This window comes from Cebus imitator, unplaced genomic scaffold, assembly GCF_001604975.1.
Source record: "Cebus imitator isolate Cc_AM_T3 unplaced genomic scaffold, Cebus_imitator-1.0 Scaffold42, whole genome shotgun sequence".
Lineage (NCBI taxonomy): Eukaryota > Metazoa > Chordata > Mammalia > Primates > Cebidae > Cebus > Cebus imitator.
In genome coordinates, this window is record NW_016107357.1 from 5,497,864 (window position 1) to 5,508,456 (window position 10,593).

Genomic DNA, 10,593 nt, shown 5'->3' on the forward strand with positions numbered 1-10,593 from the left:
TCAGAATCTAGGGTGAAAATTCTGTTCAAGTGGGACAAAGTCATAATACCTATGATATCATGTGATGTAACCAACATAGTACAGGTTTAAAGCATTAAACTCTTTGTGGAGTTTCCTGTGTCACTTCTCTTCTAGCCCACGAGTTCTCCTCCAGGCTATAGTTTAGGGGAATCACTGTCCATCTCATTCACCCCTTCTCCCTGTGCCCACTTCGATATCTGGAGAAGTGAGAACTTTTGCTTCTGACCCTGAATTCTACTCACCTTTGCCTCCAAGTTAAAATCCTTGGCACAGGCAGTGGCCCACCTGGCTCACCTAGATGGGGTTCTCTGTCACTGGGCACCCCCAGTTAGGTTCTGTCTGCTTCTTCCCAGCTCCGGCAGCATGCTCTGGTTCCCTTTTGTGCTTTCATTCCGTCTCTGAACCACATTTTCTCCATGTAATAAACCCCAGAATGAATCCTTATTCTTCCCTGCTGGGAGCCCTCCAGCCTTCTCTCCACCCACCTCCCCCTAGCCCTCTGTCTAGCAGCAATGTTCCACTCGTCGTTAAAAGGAGACAGACTCTTTTCAAACTATGTACATTAATAGGGCCTTGGTATCTCCCCAGACCTGACTAAACACCCAGACCCATGATTTCTATGGCGATTCTTTAATCATATGTATTTTTTGTTTTTCCTGAAGTAATTTGGAGGGAAAATGGCTAAAATAAAGATGAAGGACTTCATGGATTTTAGTTGTACACTTTGTTCCTCTATCCCCAGTCATGAAAGATCAAGGGTGGTCTTCACGTATCAGCAATGCTGTGGTCCTGAGAGAGACCCTCTGTCATAATCAGCTTCATCCTCCAGCCGACCTCTGCCACTCCCCATCTCCCAGTCCCATTCACACCTCTCAGAACTAGAGCCAATAAGCTCGATTTCAGCCCAGAGAGTTTACCTCTCCATGCATCTGGTTTCTGTTTGGGGTTGGTTAGGGAATTCACTTTTGGTTGAGAGTTTTGTTTTCATTCACAACTTTTCAGGAAACTCTTCAGAGAGTTCAATTCGACGGAGATTCTTCTCCGGGCTCTCTTCTGACCATTTCTTTTGGACAGGATAGAGGAAATACAATGTTGTGTTTAAGAAAACAAAACCCAGTTGCTGAATGGTGAGAGGAGGCCAGGAGGCTCTTCCACCACCCCAAACAGCATTAGACAGACCTTACCAAGGAAGGGGAGGGGAGCCTTTTTCTGAGGGTCCATGGCTCCTGTGGAATTGTACTCCTACGCGTCATCTCTTCCTTTCTGCCAGTCCTGGGCAGCAAACAGCTGTGGGACCACTTTCTGCCCAGCATGCCCCTTCCTTCAGCTCTGGCCCATTTCTCCCAGCAGTTTGATACTCCGCTTGCTTCCCTGTGCATGTTTTTCCCTCTTGTGATCTTGACTTCCTTGAAAGTAAAAGGCCCTTTCCTGTAAGGCTATCAGCTCTGCTCACTTCCCTCAGACACACAGGCCACAGATTTCTGCTGTATGCACACAGCCACACTGCCACACAGAGTCAAGATTTACTGCTCTGGAAATGTTGCCCCTTTGACAGATTTATTCTTTGAAAAATGAGAGATTCCCCTCCTGGGATGGACCTGAATGGGGTTGATGGGGGAAAGAGAAAGGCCTACACTGCCGGAAGCCCACCCAGGCTCCAGGCATCTGGCAAAAGGTGGCAGGCAAGGTTAGGAAGGGGGCTAATAAAAAGGGGAGAAGCAAATCTAAATCGCAGAGATTGGAGGGCTAGAAATGCCACTCGTCCTTGTAGAGAGCCAAGGCTTTAGAGCCATTGCGCAGATTCAGATGCTTCAGGGAATTTATAACAACATCTGGTCCAACTGCAGGTGGATTTTTAGTACCTAGGTAGAAAAGCTCCTATTTCAAGAAACAGAAGCTGCAGAGCAGTGAATCTCAAGGTGGGGAACAACAGCTTAGTAAGTTACCTGGGGAGCTGTATAAACTATATAGGCCCAGATTCTAAGAGGCCTGTCAGAATCATCCAGGTCAGCCTGCATAGCTTTAAAAGCTCCCAGTGTTTTCATTATCATTACTATAGACTATTCCTGGTGTATATCTTAATTCTACAACACAGGCTGACATACACAGGTCCATGAAGGAAGAGAGCTGGCTCTGACACATGCAATATTTGGTTGATGTGCAGCTCCAGCTGCCTGAGCAAGAAAACCTTGAGGAAAGGGAGCCCAAAAATCTCCACAGACATCTGGGAAAGAGTCAGGGCAATGTTTCAGCAGTCCCTGAAGAGCTCTAAATCTTCTTGCTACTTATAACTGCAGCCTCTAAAGTTGTCAAAAAGCAAATGCAATCTGGGAGAGCATCACTGAAGAGTTTGGTATATGACCCAGAGAGCAGTGCAGTTCTGCTGCCCAGGCCCCATCAGACCACCTAGAGACAGAAGCCTGTTGAGTTCTGAGTGCATCTTTTTAAGAGGGATGGTGATGAACTGGAACTCACCCAGAGAACACTGAGCACACTGCAGGTACTGGAGGGCTGTGACATGAGCAAAAGGAAAGGGGATCATCAACCAGGAATGTAGAAGGTGGAGAGGAGCAGCACAGCCTTCCAAGCACTAAAGGGGCCAGGCTCATGCCTACAATCGTAGCACTTTGGGAGGCCAAGGTGAGCACATCACTTGAGGTCAGGAGTTCGAAACTAGCCTGGCCAGCATGGCAAAACCCTGTCTCTACTAAAAATACAAAAATTAGCCAGGCATGGTGGTACACACCTGTAGTCCCAGCTACTGGAGAGTCTGAGACACAAAAATTGCTTGAACCTGGGAGGCAAAGGTTGCAGTAAGCTGAGATCCTGCCGCTGCACTCCAGCCTGGGCAACAGAGTAAGTGTTTGTCAAAAAAAAAAAAAAAAAAAAAAAAAAAAAACACCTCTGAAGGGCTGTGCAGGAAAATTGGAGGTTATTCTGTTTAGCTACAAAAAGGAAAAAAGGGGAAAAAAAGGAAAAGCACTATGATAAGCATTTAACAAATGTCACCTGTCAGTCCTCCCCACAACGCTGAGGTAAATGCTACCATACCCATTTCTCAGACAGGAAAACTGAGGCTTAAAAAGTTAAACCAGACATGGTAGGGCACACCCGTAGTCCCAGCTACTCCAGAGGCTAAGGTGGGAAGATTACTTGAGCCTGGGAGTTCAAGTTTAGGCTGGGCAACACAGTGAGACCCCATATCTAAAAGAATAACAACAATAATTCTTAAAAAAGATTTAAGTTAAAGAATTTATCCAAGGCAGCCAATTTTCAAAGAATAACAATTTGATTCCAGTCTGTATCTAGGTGACTCCCAGGCCTATTCTCCCCATTACTCCATTTAAAAAAAAATGGCCTTGGGAATAAAATTTAGAGAAAAGATGCTGACTCCACATAGGAAAGAGCTGTAGTAGATGCATTTTGGGGCCTCACTCTAGCCCCTTTGCCTAGGTTTTCTCTGGCACTGCATCATCTCCCTAGCAACTGAGAGATGTTGCAGTGACATCTAGCACAGAGGCATAAAAGGCTGGACCCCTGCCTCGCAGAGGAATCAGTTCTGGGGTGCACCTTGTGCTCCAGAGCCCCCTGTGAGATCAGACTGCAGCTAGTGGCCAGCGGCAATCTCATATTACGTAGTAATTTCCTTGCCCTATTCATTCTCCTGAACACACTCCCCTACTTGCTGAAGAATCCCCATCTTGGGCTCTGCTTCTAAGGAAACTCTGAGGTGCTTTACCCTCTTTGATTTTACAATTCAAAGAGGATCAGTCACCTTAAAGGTTTCATAGCCTCTTTTGATTTTACAACTCAAGGTGTCTAAAGGGTATAAGTTTACAATGAAGAATGAAAAGAAGAAATGGGAGATTGTATTCGTTCATTCTTGTGTCACTATGAAGAAATACCTGAGGCTGAGTAACTTATTAAAGAAAAGAGGTTGAATTGGCACACAGCTCTGCAGGGTGTACAGGAAGCATGGTGCTGGCATCTGTTTGTAGTGAGAACCTCAGGAAACTTACAATCATGGCAGAAGACAAAGGGGGAGCAAGTGGGTCCCACAGCCAGAGAGGGAGCAAGGCAGAAGGAGGTGCCATACAATTTTAAACAACCACATCTCTTGAGAACTCACTATGGTTCACCAAGCCATTCATGAAGGATCTACCCTCATGAACCCAAAACACTGGGGATTACATTTCACATGAGATTTGGAGGGTACAAATATCCAAACTATGTCAGAGATGAATGATAAAGCAGGATGAGAAAGGGGGAATTCAGGCTCTTGCACTGTCCATGCCCTACAAAGATGCAATCCTCAAGACTCCTAAGAGAAGTGTGACCAAATGAAACCCCACCCTAGGCCTCACACCCATGGCCTGAGACGATTTATAGTTACAGCACAACTTTATTTTCAGATAAGGTTTCTACTTAAATTTCAGAGAAAGTTTCAACCAGGGGTCGAAAAAGAAGAAAATTTTTAAAAAGGAATACAGTCAAGGACAACCATTCCTTGTGAATATAAATACCAAATAGAAATTGTCCCCTGTTCCCTTTCTTCCCGTCACTCATGGAGCAACAGAATTTGCTACTCAGCCAAGCTTTACATATATGGTTGTATGCAGTCTGAATATGGAACGGGACTTGGGGCGCACATGAAGATATGCATTTCTAATCCTCCTTCAGTGAAGAACTTACTGCCACAGCTGCTGGAAGTGCTATTATCATTCTGCTTTATCATTCTGCTGTTAGCAGAAAGCCTTCGGCTGTCAGTCGTCAGGGACCACCTCAGCTGCAGACAGCTGCTTCACCCAAGGCCAAGTATCTATCCACGTGGCCCCCATCCAGTGACTGATCCACACAGGGATATAAAGGCTATCTTAGCCCAACTTGGGATTCAGGCCTGTTTGGAATCCCCTGTGTGCTGGAACTGGTAACTTGTTCCTAATAAATAGAATGTTGCAAACATGGTAGAATGTCATTCCCAGGACTAACTTACAAAAAAGGTGACTGCCATCTTGCCTGCTCTCACCTTCTCTCTTACTGACACTCACTTGCCCTTCTAACAGTTCACTGTGTTGTGCGATGCTCTATGATAAGGCCCAGATGGCAAAGAACAGAGGGGAACCTCCAGCCAACAGCTTGTAAGGAACTAAGTCTTCCAGCCAATAACCTATGAGGAAATGAAACCTACCAATGACCACATGGAACAGATCCTCCCCACTCTATGTGAGACCATAGTCCACAGCTGACACCTTGATTGCAGCCTTGTGTAATCACATGCCTGAGAAAGAAGGCCCAGCTAGGCTATGCTCAGATTCCTGACCCACAGAAATAGTGAAGTAACTTTTACAGTAAGTGTTATTCAGCAATAGGTAAGTGATACAACCATGAAGAGCCTTTTTAGCTCCAGAGGTCCCCAAAGGGTCAGCTGTGGCTGCTGTTGGACCTACATTGGAGTCTGACATCTTCTGACATCTTCTAACCAAATATGCTCCCTCTCCCCTCCCCTTTGCATGGGTGTTGATGCCAAGAGCATTCTGTAAGAAACATCCTGAAAGCCAAACTCCATTCCATCTCTGTCTGTTTCCTGGAGACCCCAATCTGTGACAGGGTTCATCCAATAAACATCTCATGGAATAACTGCAGCCTCCAAACACAATTTCCATTTAATAATAGCATCCCTAAAAGAATGAAACTCAATTCAACAAGTACAGCAATTTATCAAGTATGGCAGTGAACAAGCAGACAGATGTTGTGGGAAGACTGTCATTAAACATATAATAAGATATGAGCACAAGCCTTCAGCTTCATGAGGGAAGACGACCAAGAGTTAACAACTCCTCTCTCCATTCCCCTTACCTTTCCCCTCGTACAGCTCAGGACTCGGAAAAGGCAACCATCTTTCTCTTTTGTCTCAGATGCTCTTTCTACCATGGTGCAGACCTGGGAAGTTTACATTCTCCCAGGGTCACCCTCCCAGAGTGAGGCTAGAACTTCTACCCTTGACTTGGAGTACACCACTCAGACTCTTGGTTTGCAGTCAATCTGTGGAAACGCTCCAGAAAATTAAATAACACCCTAGGGATAAAGAATCAGTCAATCAACAAGCACCCAAATGGAAATACTGGACCCTGGTGTCAGGGCAAAGTTGAGCATGGCCATCCCCAGAAGGGACACAAAAAAGGGAAGAATGATGAAGAATGTCCCAACCAAAATACCAGGACATAATCCCTTGCCATGAGCCAAATAAAAGTTATTACCATTTGAGGAACTGTTTTATTCACTATTTTCTTCATTGTATTTAACATTACATGAATTATAGTATTCATTTTTTGTCCATTGTATGTATCCCCTTAGAACATAAGTTTCTTGAGGGCAAGGATTTTGTTTGTCCACTGCAACATATCCAGTGCTTGGAACAATCCTACCTGGTAGGAGTTCACTGAGTATTGGTTGAATGAAAGAATTAGTGAATGAATGAGTGAATTTATTTTATGTCAGTCTTCAGATCCACAGATTCTGCTACACTTTACTAGTGAGCAGCTCTAGAGGAACAGGGAGAAGCGTGCCCCAAATAACAGGTGTTCAGTCCAAAAGAGGGCAGGGGATGTTTTAATACTCAGCAGTTTTTTCATTTATTACTAAAAACAAACATATGAGGAAGTACTATTATGGTGTCCATTTTGCAGATGAGGAAACTGATGAATAGAGAAGTCAAGAAGCTTCCCTAAAGTCACACAGCCAGGAAGTTGCTGAGTAGGAATTCGAACTCAGATCTCTCTGACACCAAAGTGTCATCTCTTTTCACTAACTCTACAGATATTGCATTTACAGAGACATACCAGTAGTATAATCTATTTGTTTCAACAAATGTTCATTGAGCAGTAAGGGTGCATCAGGACTACAGCCTCTTCAAGAGCAGGGACCAAGTCTGCCTTTACTCACTGTTGATCCCTACACCTGGAACCATGCCTGGCATAAAGTCAGGGCTCAATAAATATTTGCTGAATGAAAAAAACAACTGTGCTAGGTGTTCAGACTATGTAAAACAGCTATAGTCCCTGTCCACAGTGTTTAGAGTATGGTGGGATCAAAGCCACATGGAACATACCAGAAAGGATGATCATAATTATAAGAAAAATTTATTGAGCATTTGCTACATATAAAGTGCTCCTCTAAGCATTTTCTATGGATTAATTTATTTAACACTCCCAACAACCCTTTGAAGTAGGTACTACTATTAACCTTATTTGAAAAATGAATACACAGAGGCCCAGAAAGGCTAACTTGCCAAAGATCACAAAGCTAGTGAGTGGTAGAACCCAAGCAGTTCAGAGCTTTGTTCCCATGAGTGGTCACTGTGTTGCCTCTATGTGATAATTATAATCATAACAGTAAACATGAGTACCTGAATGCTGAAAATCCCCAATGTCATTTGACAGCATAAACCAGGAAAGGAGTTAAATGACCCTGTTTGAAATATAGCACCACCACAGGCACCCTAACTCCAGGCTTTGCATATCCGCAGTGAAAGTTTCTGAAAGTTTCCACAAACCCTTGTCAGCGCAGGCACAACCATGAATCAGGAGCCAAGGTCATTTCTCTGTACTGATCTGATCCATCTGCCCCACTGCCCTTCTTCTGAGATCTTCCCACCCAAGAGTCTGGCAACTGGACCACATAGCTCCTTGATCCCACCCACAGCTTTACAAACAGGCCATGTCTTTCTAGAGCCACTGTTCTTATGAAGACTAGGAAGTATTGGGGTTCTGATGGTACCAGGCAGGGGCTGTCTTAACCCCAAGAAGCAGAGGTAACCAGTCAGCACAGAAAGTTTCTGGAGACTCCCCTTCCTCCAGCAGCATCTGCCTGGAATACCTTACATGAAGGACATATGCTCAGTTTGTAGGGATAGAGATTCTGTTTCAAATTGATGAAACTCATTCTTAAAAGCCTGGAGAGAGAACTCTTAAGCTGGTTTTCTGTAGAAGTCAGGATATGGTCATGAACTTCTTTGAACATCTCGAAGGTTTAGGTATGGAGGGAGCTGTTCAAGAAAATGAGCTTTGAGAAGTTGTCTGTCCTGTGCTCCTGGCCCTCCAATGGTATGGCTCCTACATAGCTCCACAGTAATACAGAACTGCTGGTGTTTGTAAAAACTTCTAGAAAATCCGAGGGAAGAAGAACACACCACTGGATCTGAGTCGCACAGTTCTACCCGACAACTAGCAGCCACATCCATCCGGAAGATTAGCACATCCACCCATGACCTACCTGAGGTACCACCCAGAGGACAGACATTTGACCATGAACTGATGGAAGGAGCGGAATATAAGGACCTTGTCACTTTCCAGGTGGAAATGAGAATTATCTAGCAGCACTTCATGAAATTTAGTTCGCTCATTCTCCCCATCGCCCTGTGAAACAACTTTAATTCTGACCAGGAGAACTGTGGATTAAAACTAACACCTCCAAAGAGCCAGCAAGGAGCCATCCCTGCATACAGAGCACAGATGCAATGTGGCCAGCATGTATCGCTGCATTGGTGATTCACTCAGTATGTAAGATAACAACCTGCTTTTCACAGCTTCTTTTCTTCTATAATCTCCAAAATCAAATTAAATCCAAATGTGATGTGTTGAAAGAGAGATCTTTAATGAACATGGAGAACAAATAGAAAAATTCAGTCTCTTTTTTAACTGCGTTAAAGAGAAGTGCATAATTAGAATAATGCATAACTGAAAGTTAATTTTGGGGAGGGGAGGCACCTTCAATAATGTTTGAGAGTCTGCGTGACAGTGAAGATTCAATAAGAAGGGGACTTCTGGCTAGAAAAATTCTTTCAAATAACCACAATGGTAAAAAGCACTAAAGCCTCTTTCACTTCCAACGCATGGCTTACAGATGGCTTTGTCCTAGACTGTGTGAAAGCCAGGGCTTCACATTTGTCCAAAGAAATGAGTAACATCTTTTCTACCTTTTTTTTTTCTGAGGGGCCTAGTATTCGTATAGGTTCATTTGCTAACACCCAAGTCTTCTGACTCCCAATCCTGTTCTCTGTTCTCGGCTCCACGTGGGCACTCAGAAAAGCAGAGTGCAGACTTTATGAGTCTTTCCCCACCCTGCTGAGAATATGCCCACTTGGCCAGTCAAAGAGAGGCAGCCATGGAGAGGTACCCCTTGCACATCTCCCTGTACTACTCACACAATACACACGTGTGCACATGCGCGTGCACACACACACACACAGTTGTAGTCAGAGACATGGAGATAAGGAGATAGTTCACTAAGGGGGTCTCCCCGTCCTGGTCCTAAGGTTTTCTTTCACCTTAAAAATTGTAGGGATAGTGGGTGTTTTAGCAATGCACGTAGCAGAAGTATTATTTTAGATAGATACGGATAGAAAGCAACCTCAGTGCGTATTTTTCCCACCTCTACACTCTGCTACCCCTTATTCTCTTCAGACTCCATCCAGAGAGAGAGAAGCAGTTCCAGAACATTTAAGAATATTCTTAGATTTTGTAAAGGTGCATTTTAACAGATGTAATTATGAAACCATGTTTCATATCTAGTTTTCCTTAAGCATTCCAATTCATAACAATATTTTTCCCACTTTAAGTATAATTGAAAATATAATTGTTTGTATTTAAGGTAAAAAAAAAAAAAATCACCACCCCGGCAAATGGGACCACAATTACACACACACCAGCACACACTCCCTCCCCGTCCTGGTACTCATCAGTCTGTCTAGCAAAGTCCCCTGCTGACGTCAGAAGCGGCTCTCTCAATGGTTCAGCTTTACCAGGCTCCATACCTAGATCATAGACGGACTGAGACACAGAAAGTCAGTGCCACCCACTCCCACCCATCAACACTCAGAACAACCCTTCATGGTGAAGGGACAGCATGGGCCGCAGAGGCTCAGAACAGAACTTAGGGTCAGATGGAGGTGAATTCATACCTCGGTTCTGTCACTCTTCAGGCTACCGCACAGCTCCAGTGAGTACCATTCACACTTTCCAGCGAGCACTATTCACACTTTTACCTCCAGGCGTAAGATTCACAGAGAACACAATATGAATGATCACCCCCTCCCCCAATGGAGTTGTGACATGATATGGCCCTCTCCACTAGCTATTAGCAATGAATTAATAGTATTACTTGAGGAAAAAGCTTGTCCATCCTAATCCTCAGTTCTATTTGTAAAGTGACCGTTTTAATGTCTACATCTCCAACTTATTCTAAGGTTCAAATTAGATAATATATGAAAAGTGCTCAGCACAGAGCTGACACATTGAAAGCATCAATAACTAGTAACAATGATTTTTTTGCCAGTCACCAAATCTATGATCATGCCCACACAAGAAGCGTCGAGGTACTCGCTCTAAGAGCTTCATGGATGTCTATGACTCAGACTCTCTCAACCTTACCTATGAGCCTTACTTTATTTTCCAGCCAACTCCAAATCCAGGTAGCCTCTTACTCTACAAGTGCACATGGAAAGGAGTGAATCTGGGGAGAATGAAGCCACTATGAGACACTATGAGAAGTTTCTAATAGAATGATAAGGAGCAA